This window comes from Thermobia domestica, chromosome 14 (assembly GCF_964235325.1).
Source record: "Thermobia domestica chromosome 14, izTheDome1.hap1.1, whole genome shotgun sequence".
NCBI lineage: Eukaryota > Metazoa > Arthropoda > Insecta > Zygentoma > Lepismatidae > Thermobia > Thermobia domestica.
This window is the reverse complement of record NC_137467.1, coordinates 100232224-100249994: the sequence shown is the minus strand read 5'-3', so window position 1 is coordinate 100249994 and position 17771 is coordinate 100232224.

The window sequence follows — 17771 nt, the reverse complement described above, 5'->3', positions numbered from 1 at the left end:
ACAGGCAGTGTCTCGAAAGCCAAGTAGTAAGTACCATTCCTATTATTACAATTACAAATATCAATATCCAAAAGTGCCTGAAGTTCTTTTTTCACATAGATATACTCATCTCAGGTAAGTAAATAGAAACAAATGAAAAAAGTAAGAAAACTTGGAGGTCTTGAAAGCAAAACGTAGACAAAATTACAGGTATTCAGAAAATGCTGTCTACAATGCACTTAGCAGTGGTCGGTAGTTCAGAGTGGGGTATGGTGTGTCAGAATGGATCAATGAGTCACGGTGAGTGTGGGTCGCAGTGGATGAAGTCCTGTTGTTCCACGACCCACTGACACATTCATAAATCTTGACCCACTTGACCCACAACCCACTGCATCTCTGATGTACTGTACACGGAATTGTGTAATATTTCGTTTTCTATAATTCACGACCTACATTGCATGTCCCATCAGACCTATTCTGAGAGCGAAAGATGATCTAACGTTGGTCTAATCTGGTAAATTGCACTTATTCAAACATTTAGATTAAATTGGTACATCTGTGTTTACTTTTGTCGTGATGCATTTTCTGGTTACAAAGGGCATGGGTGGATAAGTATAGTGACATGACCCCAGATGACTCTTGGGACTACAAGTAGGTGGTATGTAGGTAACTCCAAGATATATATTTATTCCTCATGTTTCAAACCTCAACTCTGATTGGTTCAGGAAAAATGGCGCAAAATGAGGAGTGTGGGATCAGTTTATTTCTCAAGAATAACTCGATCGATTTTGTTCAAACTTGGATGTACCTATAGGTGTATACAAGAGCTTTGTCTGAAAATTTTAACAGCTCCCCCCGACCAGTTTCCACCTGAAAAAATTCGATTCAATATTTTGAGCCCCTTTTGACCTCTGATGGTCCGCGAGCACAATTATGAAAAAATAAATTTTAGATGTCGCTCTAGCCCTAGAATAACATATTTTTTTTTCAAAATTGTATCATGGATACGCCATGGTGAAAATGGGCCAAAACCAACCATACCGCACCTATAAGATGGCAATTGCAAAAAACAAGAGTTATTGATGTAGCTTTTGCATATTTGCTACATGAATAAATGAGAAATCACATTTAAAAGTATCAAGTTGACTGAGGCCCCATTTGATGGCCTGCGGTTTCCCTGTCCGTAGTTTGGGATATAGTGAAACTGTTGATATTTATCAATTTATTTGTGGATGAACACCGTTGTCGCTTTAAAACAAACACGAAACAATTATTGTGATTGTGAGAATTTATCGCGAAAAAAGAAATACTGACAGCCTGAAGCGTCTGTTGCGATATTTTGGGTAGACAAGAGCTCCAACTACGTAAAAATTGTACCTTTTATATTAGTAAATTAGTAGTCAATGGATTAAAATATAGACTTTGTAAAACTTACATTGAGGCCAAATGTTATGAAGTTGTTACCCCTGTTTTTAAAGGTAAAAAGTCACAATTGAACAGTGCAGAAGCAAATGATACTAGATTTGTTACAAGAATTCGTTGAGCATTTGAAGCTACCAATGGAATGCTGAAAGACAAGTATCGTCTATTGGATGAAATATTTAACAATGAAATTATAGCTAGTATTGGCCCGTATTATAGAATTGCCAGTTTTCTACACAATATTCAATTCTCCAAACATGTGACACCCGATGAAATCCAGCCCGCAATTATCACAATCATAAAATCAGCGAAAACTCCAGGAAACGAAAACACCTTTGCAGCCTTTATTGAACAAGAATTTCTGAACAAAAAGCTTCCCTTTACATCTATTTCTTCACAGGATCTTGAAGATTTTCCTAGAATGACCGAAACAGATTTGAAACTATTGTTTTGTGGATCCTTCCAATATAAACAGCCGATATGTTATTTCGGTGACATGCGGGATGAAGCATTTAGGATTTAGATTTCTGGGCTTTCGGCATCTATGGCCATTTAGCCCATCACGTGTGAGAGATAATGTCCCTCGGCGAGCACACTATCCGTGGAAAGGGAAGGAAGAAAGGATTAAGGAAGGAAGGAAGCGGCCTGGGACCTATAAGTGAGGTACCATCCCGGCATTTGCCTAGTGTGAATGAGAAATACCCAGAAAAATCTCATTCAGGATGGCTGCCCTGAAAAAGTGTTTTACACTTTTCGACCTAGTGACCCCACCAGGAATCGAACCCGGGACCAGATGTTGGATGAAGCAGGTAATATTGGTATAGTATGTTAAAGATAACGACAAGATATTGAAAACGACAATGCATTCAAGACATACGCAAAGCAAGAAGTATAAATGCTTTATCGAATAGGCTACCAAGCGCAGAAGGTTACAAAAGTGTCATTAGGTATTATTGCGACTCTGCAAATGATTTGCGAACAATTTGCTCTTGCTCCTATGTTGTAGCTATTATTTATTACCTGAGTATGGAAGATATTTGTCGAGGGTGCTAAAACCAGCACAAATATTGAGCAAAATATTAGATCACAACAATATTTGTGTGGTTATAAATGAAAGCAGTGACACGGACTGAAGTACATACTATGTTTTTTTCATCCGTATTTGTTTTACACGTTGAAATATTTGTACTTCTTATATGTAACTTGTTATTCATATGTCGAACTTTTCCACTACTCCATGATTTGTGGAATGCAAGAAGACAATGGGTATCTTTGAGATATATAATAACATCTTCTGACCGACTACTGGCCTTCTTATCTCTCTCCCCAGGACCTATGAGAAACACTAAAACAAAGTTTGCATTGCATTATGTTGTTGATGATGGTTATTCTCTTTCTAGCTGACGTTATTACACTTAGATTGTACACTGTAGGCATTTAACATTGATTTTTTTTTTTTTTTAATATATGAACACTGACATTCACGCCCGATGAGAGGGTGGGGAAGCCGAGGCTTTTCTACCGAGGTCCGGACTGCTTAGGGGCCCGGCGAAGTCAGAAAGCGTTATAACCCTTGTTCTAAAGTCAAAATTACTACAAATATTTTCCGTGGTTTTAAAAGCATGTTTACCTCGATATCAGTAATGTTTATTTATTTATTTATTGTTTGATTGTTAGGTTGTTTATTAGTTCTTGATTCTTTTGCTATATGTGTGCACAAACTACAGAAAAAATACTTTAAAACACTTCCTATATATAAAAAAAATCCTTCTGAGAAGAAAGAGAAATTAGTAGCACAGTGTACAATAGAAATGCTGCTTACAAAACGCAAACAATATATGTAATGAAATGATTCATCTATAAGCGACTCAATCTGCGAACTTCTCTGCTGGTCCGCCATCATTTCAGTTGCTCAACACAATTCTTGACCAAAAACTAGTCACCATTTTTTTCTTACTCTACCAGTGTCTATGGCGGAGGTTGAAAGAACGTTTAGTGCACTTGCAAGAATAAAAGAATGCCCTTCCGTCACCGATGAGTCAACAAAGATTATCCGATTTGGAACTCTTATAATGGAGTCTACTTTAGCCCGTCAGCTAACCTATAGTGATATCATAGATGCATTTGCTAGCAGGAAAGGAAGAAAGACTATTTTGTAAATTACGAAGTGTAACTCTAGTAATGTAATTAGTAAATGTATTTAATGTAATTAGCATAATGTAACTATTGCCAGTTTTTATACCGGGCCCGATGATAAGTCAACTCCGGGGCCAGAGTTGGCTCTCGACGGGTCTGCTCATATTGAATCTTCAGGTATCCTCAAATGAAATACCTACGGGGATCTAATGGCAATTTTAACCTCATATTCATGTTCAGGCTGATTGATTCATATGAAATAAACACCAATATCAGTAGTTTGACTTCCAAAATAGGGACACCACAAGCCATCAAATGGGGCCTCAATCAGTTTGGCGCTTTTCAGGTGTGCTTTCTCAATCATATAAAATGAAAAAGCTACATCAATAATTGTTTTTTTTGCAATTGCCCCTTATAATTGCGTTATGGTTGGTTTTGGCCAATTTTGACCATGGCGTACGAATGATACAATTTTGAATATATATATATATATATATATATATATATATATATATATATATATATATATATATGTGTGTGTGTGTGTGTGTGTGTGTGTGTGTGTGTGATTCTAGGGTTAAAGCGACATCTAAAATTTATTTTTTCATAATTGTGCTCGCGGACCATCATAGGTCAAAAGAGGTTCAAAATATTGAATCGAATTTTTCCAGGTGGAAAATGGTCGGGGAGAGCTGTCAAAATTTTCAGACAAAGCTCTTGTATACATCTATACATACATCCAAGTTTGAACAAAATCGATCTAGTCATTCTTGAGAAATAAATTAATCCCACTTTCCCCATTTTGCGCCATTTTTCATGAATCAATCAGAGTTGAGGTTTGAAACATGAGGTATTAATGTATCTTGGGGATACCTATATGCCACTTACTTGTCGTCCGAAGATTCATCTGGGGACATTTCACAATACTTATCCACCCACGCCCTTTATATTATTGTGGAAACATGATTGATCTCATTCCACTAAAGATCTACGTTTATGCACACTACTTTATTAGGCACGTTTGTCATAAGGAATTTACAACCAGATCTAAACTTCATAGGTCTTAAAACTTTTGCGCCCAATACGGCGTTTATGTGCCATGTCTCACGGTATGAGTCCCAACGAAACAGACAAAACGTGAAATAACATATAACAGCTGAAGCGAATAAATGTGAGGATTATGTTCGAATTATTAAAACCAGACGTAAAATATGGTATCTAGAAGATGAGTATTTTTTCCGGAGAACGTCACTAGGTTTTACGATTTTGTTTTGATAAAGGCGCAAATACTGCGAAGGCTCGTAAAGAAATTCGTGCTCTTTATGGGCAAGATATGTTATCAGTAGCAACAGCCAGAAAGTTCTTCAGATTCTTTCGTTTTGGACAATTTCTATGTCCAATATGCTTCTTGCAGTGGGCGTTCAACCAGAGCAAAAGTGTATATTGTTGGAAAACTTGATCAAGATCGGCATGTAAACAGTCATGACATTGCCAATGACCTAACCGTACATCACTAAACAGTGTTGAACCATTTGGAAAAAGCTCGCAACAAAATCAAGGTCCAAACTCACCACGATCTAACTCAACACCATTCACTTGATCGAATTTATATCTGCTCAAACATAAAGAACTCAACATATTTCTGAAACGGTTGGTCTTGAGTGATGAAGAGTGGATAACTTACAACAATATGGAGAAAAGATCGTGATCGAACTGAGGACAAGCTCCAGAGTTTGTATCAAAGTTCACACTGACGTCTAGGAAGGTCACATTAAGCGTTTGGAGGGGTTCGTGCATCGTCCATCATGAGCTGTTGTAGCCAGGCAGAACGATAGACTAGAACGTTACTGCCGATGTTTAACTCGAGTGCACCTAGCAATACAAAAGAAACGTTCAGAACTAATTAATGTAAAGGATGTCGTATCTGACAGCGCCTGACAGATTTGGAACATGGAAAGGCAAGCGATAATATCTGTATCGGAATTGTTGGAAAAATTTAAGATAGACCTAGTAGGAGTTCATGAAGTTAGATGCGAAGGAAACGAAGCAGTGAAACCCGGAAATTTTACGTTATTTAAGGGGAAAGAAATAATAGTTATCAACTAGGAATAGGGTTTTATGTTCAGAAACAAATAATGTCAGCCATTAAACAGATCGACTATGTTAATGGTCTACGTTCTTTTATTACTTTTAGCGGCGTCAGTGTGATGTTACTGTTCTAAATGTACATGCTCCAACAGAAACAAAGGATGACGATATAGAAACAGCTTTTGCGAAGAAGCAGAACAGATGTCTGATCAACTCTCCCAACACCATAAGAAAATTTTATTAGAGGATTTCAATGCAAAGGTAGGACGAGATATTGTTTTCAAACTGACTATAGGGAATGAAAGTCTTCATAATTTAAAAGTAATAACAACAGTGTTAAACTCGTGAATTTCGCAACTTCCAAAATCATTATCATGAAGAATATAAATCGTGACGTTCATAAATGTACTTGGATCTCACCAGATGGAAAGGTACATAATCAATTTGAATACTTCTTAGAGGGTAGAAGAAAACAGTTTGGCATAATTGATATTTGGTCCTTCAAAGAAGCTGAGTGCGATACTGATCACCACCTGATAGGAGCGATATTAAGAGAAAATTATCGTAGAATGAGATTCAATGTCTGAAAACGGAGAGGATTAATTTTTAAAAAATAGAGGAGCGCCAAGCCAGAGATGAATATTAGATTGAACTGTACAATAGTTTCTTGTTGTTGTTTAGGAAGTTTTGGAACGCATTAGTGTTGAGGATGCTTAGGTTGAAATTAGGGAAAGCGTTAGAATTTCAGCAGAGAAAAAATTAGATCACGTAAAATTACGTAACAACAAACAATTGTAACACTCCTGCTCGGGCAAGCATCCGATGTCTTTACTTGTGAGGTGCAGACGCACGTCAATCCGTACGGTGTTTTCTGGATCCATCACCTTTGCAACCCAATCACAAATATTTAGTCTTCAGCTGCCGATATCGCAGGTATGCGCAACTGTCAAAATTTAAGATGCAGTGTCCTTCGGGCTTAGTCTCCATCCGCGAAGAAGTGAGCATCTGTGGCCTAGTGGATACGCCACCCCATTTTCCTAAAATGTGGAAGATTCTCTGTTCGCGGTAATAACGTGAGTACATGGAAGGAAAAATACAGATCACAACGCGAGGTGAGACTTATGTGAAATCCTCACGTAACATAGTTTATACTACACACATAATTGTACATATTAGCAAATAATTCTAAACAAGATTTTCATATTTAAAAAAAATTACAAATCTAAAATAATTAATAAATACAGAAAACCTTTAATCATGATGTAAGAAATTTACAACTGAAAGTTCGAGTATACAATTCTTCAATTTACATTTTGTATTCTGATTGGTATCGAAACCTGAGCATACCACAAGTCATACATAACATAATACTCGTCGTAACATAGTAATATTGAAGACCATTTCTTAAAGTATTGTATTTAATTCAGAGTACTCTCTTGGAAAATGTTAGGCGTAAGATAAATAGTAAGATTTTATACATAGATATACTTGTGTTTAAATATTTTAGTTGATATTCGATATTTTATTGTTGTTGTTCTATTCTAAATATTTATTTTTAGAGTTCCTGAATATCTTCGTTATAGATGATTATGATGATGCTCTTTTGTCGGTAAGTACCACGTTTATTTCTTTTCCGTACATTAAATATTATTATTATCAAACTTATATCATTTGAATTATTACTATTTAAATTATTTTATATCATTTACACTTCAGTAGTTATACATTCCTTTCATTTCCTTTCCATGTTTCTTCGTAGCAATGCTTATATTTCCTATATTTTCATTATTTTGCCTTAATGCATCATATAATTGTATAATATTTATTTTTTCTTCATTTTAATCGTTAGCAATGGCAGCAGTACCGGTTATACAGAACACATCTTCAATATATAGACACCAAGTTGATCAAATAACAGATAACATCCTACATCTCTCAGACGGATGATTGAACAGAATATAAAATATAAAAACACAAATATAAAATATATCTATGATGTATGTTATGTTAGAATATAGTAGATGCATATTTTGTCTTGTATTTGATTTTTTTTTAAAATGCGTATTCTACAGCTAAAACGGCCCGAATATTATAAATTGATTGTTTAAGATGATATATTAAATTTTGATGAAGTTTGTCGAATTATTTATTATGTTCAGAAATTCATAATGTTGGTTATTCCTGGTGGCAAAAGATGGGAGAGAGAGATAGATCTCTCCCAACCTAAAACTTTTAGAGCAGCATCGTTTTCATCTTAACCTTCTGGTTTGAGAGTTCACCTCCAAAGGGGTGTTTTATACTGGTGCAGATGTTAAATCCGTCTCGCCAACAACACTAGATAGGTGCTTCCACTACGTTGATCAAAATTTCCACACTTGTTAAGTATCCGGTGAAATAATTATATTATATTGTTATAACTAATTATAGGATTATCACCATAGATTTGTGGTTGAAATATTATATATATATATATATATATATATATATATATATATATATATATATATATATATATATATATATATATGTATATGTATAAATTTCAAAATGATTACTTTTTTCCCACCGGATTGAAATTTACACCAAGTATAATGTACATAAAGATTAAGTTTACATGTTTTTATTGTAGTTTCCAATCTTTTCAATCATTTTTTTATATATTGACATTATTAATTTCTAAGAAAGATATTATAGCTTTATTGATTTTTGCATTATTTAATGACAAAAGATTTTGAATCTTATGAGGGCCAATTCCTTGATATTTCGTGATTACATCAATTAGAATGTTTCTATGTTTATTGGTGGAAGAGCAGTTAAAGATAATATGATCTATATCGGTCTTTTCATTCCCACACCAACATCCAGGGGTATCTTTTTTATTGATTTTATATAACTGAGCTGGGGCTAGTTCCGTATGTAGCCGAAGCTTAAAAAGGTTTATTATTTCTGAGCGTTTCCAGTGTTTAATTTGATCCCATGGTTTAGTAATTTGTGTATCTTTAATGTTCCAATAATATATACCGGGCCCCATCCTGATTTTTTGTCTATATTGATCTAAGTACATTTTAAATTTTTCTTTGATAATAGGCATAAAATTGTGATATGGGAGTTTTATGTTTGAAGATAAGCCGTCTCGAGCTGCCAGTTTGGATGCTGTGTCAGTTAGTTCATTAAAAATTATGTTATTATGAGCTTTCGTGTATATAAATTTAATTTCTACTCCATCAGAGTTGAGGGAGAGTATGATACTTTTAATTTGTAATTGAAGCAAAGTTGATTTTTTATTCCAATGTATGGAGGATAAGCTGTGCAAAACACTAAGAGCATCAGAGCAAATACAAGCTTTATTAAATCGGTTCGATTTTACATAAAGTAAGGCTTGCCTGATAGCAAATGTTTCTGCTTCATAAATAGATGTGTATGCCGGAAGTTTATATTTTATAGTTTTTTGTTCTTGTGGTATGTAAATAGCTGCACCCACCATGTTCTGAGTTTTTGAACCGTCAGTACAGATTATCATAGTATTTGCTGGAAGTCTGTCAATGTATGCTTGCCAAATTTCTGGTACTATCTTGGAGGAAAGATCATGCGATAATTTGGTAGGATACTACGGGATAATGGGTACTATTCTTGATGAGACAGTGTTGTATGAAACACAGAAGTAGGGGCGCATTACACAATGTCCTGATCAGGAATGCATGAAACCAGCGAAGAAGAGGAAACAGGCAAACTTGCTTTGGATACAAAATCCGAATGATATAACTACACGAAATTTCGTAGTCATCAGGCTGGAACATAAAAACTTTTAGAACAAAGAAAGGCGATTTTTGAAAACTAAGATTACTTAACTTGAAGATAATAGTACAAACTAAAACATTCGGGACATATATAAGGGCATCAACGAATTTATAAAGGGCTATCAACCTCGGGCTTATGTATAATATTAAAGAAGATTAAACAATTCTCACTGATACAGACAGAATTTCGAGTAGATAGAAAGATTTCTTTGACGATTTGCTTAAGAAGCAGCAAAACCTCATGTTCTAGGAGGAAGTGAAATACACAAAACTGTAGCATATATTTCAGAACTTAACCGAAACGAAATAGGAATTGTGAGAAAGAAAAGAAACATAAATCTCCGGGTTTACGCGAAATTCGAGCTGAGTTAATTTGCTAAAAGAGAAAAATTTGGCACAAGATGCACAAACTTATTCGCCTTGTAAGGAAAAAGAAAAATTTAGCATATGACAAGAAAGGGTCAATCTCCTCCTCGTCGTTTTACTCCTTCTTCTTCTAAGTTTCTTTCCCAGTTAGCTGGGGTCGGCTTTTCGGATCGTTGTCCTCCACGTGTTTTATCTTGTGCCATATCCACTGTTACATCACATTGCACGATATCGTTCTTAACATACTCTTCTCACTTCCTTTTTGGCCTGCCAGGGGCTCGTTTACCACTCACTTCTGTAGCATCAACTCGATGAGCTACGTATTCCAAAGATCTTCTTACATGCCAAAACTATCTCAGTCTACTTTCTTGTTGTTTTTCTACTACTATCATACTTTTACTGTTCTCCGTATCAATTCGTTCTTAATTTTGCCCGTATCACTTCACTCAACGAACGCAGCAGCTTCAACTCTGCAACATGCAACTTCCTCTCTCTTCTTTGTCGTCCAACATTTCGCTCCGTACAATAAGGCTTGTCTCCTGCCGTTTTCTAAACATTTCCTTCAAGGTGTATTTATAATCTGTGGTCACACAACATTCCTCCTGTCACTTTTCTCCATTTCATCCAAACTCTACTAATTCTGCTGTTTACATTTTCTATTCCTGTATTTTCCTGAAGAATTGATTCCAAGAACTTTAATTTCTTCTTCCTTACCCCCTCTTTTTCGTCAAGTTGTATTTTTCTATTCTCTACTACAGTTTTTCTTAAAGGATAATGTAAATATTGTGTCTTAATCCTATCAATTCCAAGCCCTTTGATTTCCAGTGCTCCTCTCCAGGCATCTAATTTCTCTCGGAGAGCTAGCTGTCTTGGTCTCACTCACCAGCTTGATGTGATCCGCAAATAGTGTATTCCAAGCTAGCTCCAGGATATCCTTTGTAAGCACGTCCATCACAATTGCAAAAATTATGAGCTAAGATTTCTGATAGAGTCCCACTTTAACTCTGAACTCTTGTTATTCCGCACGCACTCTTCACTCCTGTCCTACATCCATTATTATATATATATATCTTGAATTACACAGATGTATGTGTTCGGAACACATTTCTTCTGCAGTGCTCACCAAATAAGATTCCATGGAACTCTATCATACGCTTTCTTTAGGTCGATGAAAACCATATGAAAGTGATTCTGGTATTCTCTCTAATTTTCCATTAGCATCCTAAGTGCAAATATTGCATCTGTTGTCGATCGCCTTGGCATGAAACCAAATTGGTTTTCTTTAATTTCGGTCTCTTCTCTCAATCTTTCTTCTACTTTTTTCTCCCAAAGCTTGCATGACTCTTAAGATTTATTCTTCTGCAATTGCCACATTCTTGCACATCTCCTTTGTTTTGAAAAAGTGATACAATTAAGCTGCTCTTCCATTCGTTTGATATATTTCCCGTTTTCAATATCTTATTAAAAAGTCGAGTAAATAATTGTGCTCCTTCTTTACCTAAAATTGTCCATACTTCAATAGGGTTATCCGGTCCTGAAGTTTTAGCACTTTTAATATTTTTCAGGACAATTTCTACATTTGCCAAGGGCATAGGCCGAACTATTCCCTGATTCGTTGATAAATCTTAGCACGTTTCCCTAGGTATTTTTTTTTTCATTGAGAAGTTTCTGGAAATACTTCTTCCATCTCTTCTTTATCTTCATCTCACTTGACAGAACCTCGTTATTTTCTTACTTCACGCAGCGTACATGCAAAATACCTTTTCTTTGCCTTTCTCCCACCTTCGATAGCTTATATATAATCTTTTCTTAGTGTTTTGTTTTCAGGGTGTCGTACAGCTCATCATAAGCCTTGCCTTTTACTATCTTTTACTATATTAATTGCCTTCTTGATGTTCTTCTTCGCTTCTTTCCAATCTATCACATCTAGTTGATTGCTAAAGTTCTGCTATCTTTTTTTTTTTTTTTTTTTTTTGTATCGTTCCTTCTTCTTCACAGCTTCCTGAACTTCTTTATTCCACCACCATGTTTCCTTTTCAATGAGGCCTCTTCCTTTTGTTTCTCGCTGTTTCCCTGAGTGCTGCTACTACTCAGGTCCACTCCTCTTCCACCAGCGGCTCCTATTTTTTTATTTGCAATACCTGCGGAGTGGTGATTTCCTTTCGAGTCTTTTCAGCACTTGTCGCATCTAATTTCCACCCATTATTTCGAACAGGAATATTTTTCGACTTCTTCCCACTTTCTTTTCTTTTTTGATGAAGATATCGGCTATCACAAGGCTGTGTTGCTCCTTAGAATCTCACCTGGTATTGCTTTGCAGTCCTAGCTCTCGCCAAGTGAATTTTGTAGTGGACAAACACCGTGTGCGTGAGTTTCCTCGGGTTCTCCCACTTCCATCATTCCACCATTTCATTCATTTCTCATCATCACTGTCTCCTTTAGCCTAGCCGGCATAACCGCGGGACGTAAAACTTAAAGATTTCCTTTGCAGTCCTTTGCATTATTCAAGTTTCGTTTCCTCCATAAGATGAAGTCGATCTGAGGCTATGCGGTGCTTTCTTTGTTCTTATAGAAAGTATTCAGGATATCCAGATCATATGCTTCTCACACTTGTAGTATGTTCTCGCCTTCCTTATTTCTCTTTCCCAATCCATATCTCCCTTGTGCTCTGTCATATCTTCTTGGACACGGTCCTTTAGCCCATTCCCTTCATTGTTAAGGGGTAGCCCTTGCTCTCTTCTCACAGCCTTAAGGCGATCAGTCCGCGCGTCGCTTCTGGGATGCTCCCTAGCCGTTTTATTACTCACATTTCTTTCTCGATTTATGTTTGATTTGGAAAAAACTTTTTACAACCTGCTGCCTATTTGACGTGAACCCAGGACCTGGAAGACCATGATTTTCTGTCAGGGTTTTTCCCCCTAATTTGAAAGAACTACTACTACTAAAATTTACCTGATTACTGTTAAAACTACCAAGAACTACTACTAAAAGTTACAGACCTGCTACTAACTACTATTACTACTAGTAGTACTTGTAATAATAATAATAATAATAATAATAATAATGGAAATTTTATATACAAAAGACAAAATATACAATAATATTCACTTTGTACAGTACAAAATTTACAATAATATTTACACATAAAAAACGTCATACACAACAGTGTATAACAAATTAACCAAATGCTTGAAAAAACAAAGAAAACGTAAAAAACATTCTTCTCCAGCTTCTAATGCCTAATTTCTTTGCATTATCTGCTGTCGTATATCCATGTTCTTCTGGGCCTTATTCTTCTCTTTTGACTATCTGGCTTCGCTATGATTACCTGCTAGCCATTCTATGCCCTGCACATGTCCTGCCCATCTTAATATTCCTTGTTTGATTCTTATCATTGTTCTCCTATCATTCTCTATTATATTTGAGTCATCAGCATATGCCATAACCTGGTAAATACCATGCAGATCTAGGCCTTCGTTCCTGTCTTTGATTTTCCTTATAGCGTACTCTAGAATAAATTTGAATAATAATGCCAACAACGCATCTCATTGTTTCAAGTCATTGTCGACGTGAAAACTTGTGGACAAGACAATCATTGTTCGAGAATGTCGAAAAAAACTAGTAAGATTAAAATCTGTTTAAGTGAAACTCAAAGTAAGTCCGAGTAGGAAGATTCTTGTCAACGAGTTTTCACGTCGAGAATGATCTGAAACAAGGAAATGCGTTGTCGCCATTATTGTTTACTTTGTTCTGGAGTACGCTGTAAGGAAAACCAGAAATAGAAATCAGGGCCTAGAGTTAAACGGTAAAATGAAATCTTTAAGTTTTATGTCCCACGGTTATGCCAATTAGGCTAAAGAAGACGGTGATGATGAGAAATGAAGTGGTGGAATGAAGAAAGTGGGAGAACCCCGAGAAAACCCACGAGTATGATGTTTGTCCACCACAAGGTCATGTAGCTAGGATGGAGGAAAGTAGGAACGCTTTCAAAATCTTGACTGGAAGACCAATCGGAAAACGACCATTATTAAGACCTAGGAGCAGATGGGAGGACAATATTAAGATGGATCTCGGAGAGATAGGATTACAAAGTAGAAACTGGATCCAGTTGGCTAAGGATAGAAGTCAGTGGAGAGCTTTTGTGAACGCGGCATTGAACCTCTGGGGTCCATAAGCCATAGAGTTAGTTAGTTAAAGTCCACACGGAGCGAGCTGGAATCGAACCAGGGGCCCCAAGCACCAGAGGTGAAAGCTCTGCCACTGAGACCGACAGACAAGCAAAGCCGTTCTGTAAGATTTCTGATACGTATGCATAGCACAGCTTAGAAGTCTAAAAAGGGATCTAGATTCTCTGCTCTAGAGTTCCTGCTACGAGTCTGACATTTCTCACCCAGATAACTTTTTAATACAGTACCACGAAAAGTATTGTTTTTTTTTTTTCTTTGGTAAAAGTATGCATCCTCGGAACGATTGAGGTGAAAAAACAAGAAGAATTTACAATGCTCTTTGTATTTATCTTCACTTCTTTTGGTTTTTCGTTTCTCATTCAAATATCTTATGTCGAATATACATATAATATCAGCACATCATATAAGAACATAATAATATACTTATGTATAGGGACTAACGCTAGATAGATCCTAAATGTTTGAATTTATCTTCTCTTTAGCTCCTCATAGAAACACGTTACTTTTTAAATCCACTTATAAAATGTAGTTATCATGTTCACGCGTATACATGTAATATTATTGCAAATGTGTAGTATCCATACATGTTAATCTATGTTGACATCTAAACAAATGTACCTGATTTCGTAAATGTATGTAGGTATATACACTTGTCCACGTATTTTTCAGAAACTACAAATCCGATTGCAGTAATTCTTGTTGTTGTGGTTTTGGTATCTTCCAACTTTGGGAATACTGCAACTTTCATAAAAATCGGTTCAGTAGTTTAAAAGGTGTTTACTGTTAGCAGTAACGTAACGTTTTTTGTGCTCTCAGTGAAACGAAACTACAGTAGATATTTTAACAGTATAATAAGTAATTGTGACTTCTTTAATAAAAAAACAGATAGACTTATTTTTTTACAGTAATTATGAACTCAACAACAAGCTATAGCGGCTATACTTCGACAATTGATTAAGGCCTTTAAACTTTTGCTTCCGACTTTCAGCTGCACGTTCTACGCACTGCCTATTGAGTCTCTTTTCTTTGCACTATCTTTGCTTTCGCGAGTTGCCTTTTCTTTTAGCATCAGACTTTCATGTAGATCTAGCCATTATTATAATTACTAGAGCAACCCTAAAGCATAAAAAACAGTAAACTCATAATGGAATTTTCCATTATGGAAAAAATATTATTGGAAAATATATTTTTAATATTTAACATATTATTTTCCATATATAATTCAAATATAATATTTTCCTTATATAATATATTATGGAAAAATATATATTTATTTATATGTGTACAACACAGAAAAATATGTTATCAATGCCACAAACAATGGGATGCAACGTTATCAATGCCTCTGCATGTAACAATGGAAAATTTGAATAGTTCCTCTCTCCGCACCTTCCGGTCAGGTTTCTTTCTTCTCACTTTGTGTAAAGACTGGTTGTGCTTATTCCAAGATGCCAAAATCAAATGTACATTAAATGTATTATAGTCCATTTTTATCTTCTCAAACCACAAACATTATTAATTTTGGTATAAAATCATACTACAAAGACATTCTCTCAGATTTTCTTTCCTTTCTCTGACAAAGCTTTGTTCCGCACCCTATCCAACAGGCTCCAGCGTTTTACCAAACGTCTTAAAAATGAAGTAGATTCGCTAAGAATGTAAGAATGTATTTGTGTGCAAAATTATTCCGTTGGGAACAGCACTGACCTTTACGATGCTGTTAAATAAAGGGGGGGGGGCGTTAAGATTTTTTTTTTTTTTAGTTTGATGAAGTTTAACGTCCCATGATTATGCCGAGTAGGCTAAAGGAAACGTGGACTTACTGATTGTAGGGGAATCCGAACCACTTTGGTCATTCAACGCTCCCGCACCGGGAGTCGAACCCAGGACCCCAAGCGCCAAAGGCTCGCGTTCTAGCCAGTAGACTAATGGGGAGGGCAAAAGCATCAACAATTCTTCTTCTTCTTCTTCTTCTTCTTATTATTATTATTATTATTATTATTATTATTATTATTATTATTATTATTATTATTATTATTATTATTATTATTATTATTATTTACAATTAAGAGGTTCAGCGAGTAGGCTAACTGACAATTTTAACTTTCTGAGAAAAAGAGGAAAAATGAAAACATGTTGCAAAGGATACGACTCATCTTTATACTGTGGGTTAGTATGCAACAGGGGTGGATCGAGGACTGACTTCCGGGGCACGGTGGAATGCAATACTGCTATTTACAAGTTAGAGCTTCTTTTAAGAGCTGTATTTATTTTATATTTAAGGTTTTATTTTATATTTAAAATATAAAAAAAATCCTTTTCTTAGGGGCGATCGCCCATAATTGAATTCGCCCCTGTCAAAGGACAAGCCACACCAACAACTGGTTCAAGTAAAGATCAATTAATAACAATTGTATGCTGTTCCGTGAAAATCTCAATTTTGACCAGGATGTAGGTTAGCCTGGACTCTCACTGAACCCCTCAATTGAATGTTTATGTACAGTAAATTAGATATCCTAAAGCATCACACCACCTACATCACCTACCGATATCCACCTACCAGTGGTGTCCTCTTGTACAGTTCGCAAGAGCACGTGAACCACCAAGTATCGTGGGGCTGTTTGTTGCTCCTTCAGATATTTAATAATATTTAGAATATTATATTGTTGTTTCATTTTTATTCTTCGCTTGCTCTATCCCTTACGTTTATGCATTCCATCATCACACCACGTTCACAACAGAGCAGCGAGCGTGATAGGCTGCCAGAGCAGCGAGCGTGATAGGCTGCTCTGTGTGTAGTGCGGAGTGCAAACGCTGGCAGCTGAGGGGAGGAACTGCGGTCTCCGAACGTTCAAATCAAGATTTGCAAAAGCAGCGTTGACAGCACTGTTGTTGACTTATTTCCAGTTATGTGGCGATTTAAACAGAATCAAACAATGAACTGCAACTTAAAATATATAGAACATAGTGGTACTATATAACTCATTCTTTCAATCAGTTGTCTACATCTCTTTGTATCTCAATTTTTCGTAATGAACATACACTAATGGAACAAACAAAATTATGGCTTTCCGATGTCGTACCAAGAAGAATGGAAGGTTTAAAACACTTCCCCAGATACTTTTAAGTTAATGCAGAATAAAATAAAATTTTATTTTTTTTAAAGACTTTTAAACACATATCTGATTTTTCTTTAGGCTACGGTTTTCTCTACCTAAATAAACTAAATGTTTGTAAGAAAAGCGAATAGCTTATCAAAACATGCTGTACTTCGTAATATTGCTACAATGGTAAAGTCTTACCTTCTCTATCGTGGGAACCTGAAGAAAATAGAAAAAGACGAGTATTGAGATTTACAGTAACGTACATTCAGCTGTAACCGGAAAAGTTTTTCTTTACAGAGGACGGAACAGTAATGAAATGTGTTGAGATAACAATGCAAAAGTACATGGACAAAGCGTCCCTAATTAAAGGTGCCTCTGCAGCTATTATAATAATTTGATACATTGCATGTTTCGTGTATTCTATTAACAGTTTCTCTAAAGAGCATACATGGCAATTCAAATATACAAGTTCAGTTGATTTTGAGTTTAACACACCTTTCAGCAGCGAGGCTATATGAGACGGGACCTACTATTAACGTGGAATCCGAACCACGTGAGCTCCCTCCGGGAATCGAATCCGGGTCTCCCATGCCAAAGGCACTTACGCTTACCGCTTAGACACGAAGGAACTCTTCAAATATACGACATAGCAGACGTTTGCAGTCTTGATACTAATGGAGATTTCATTTAGT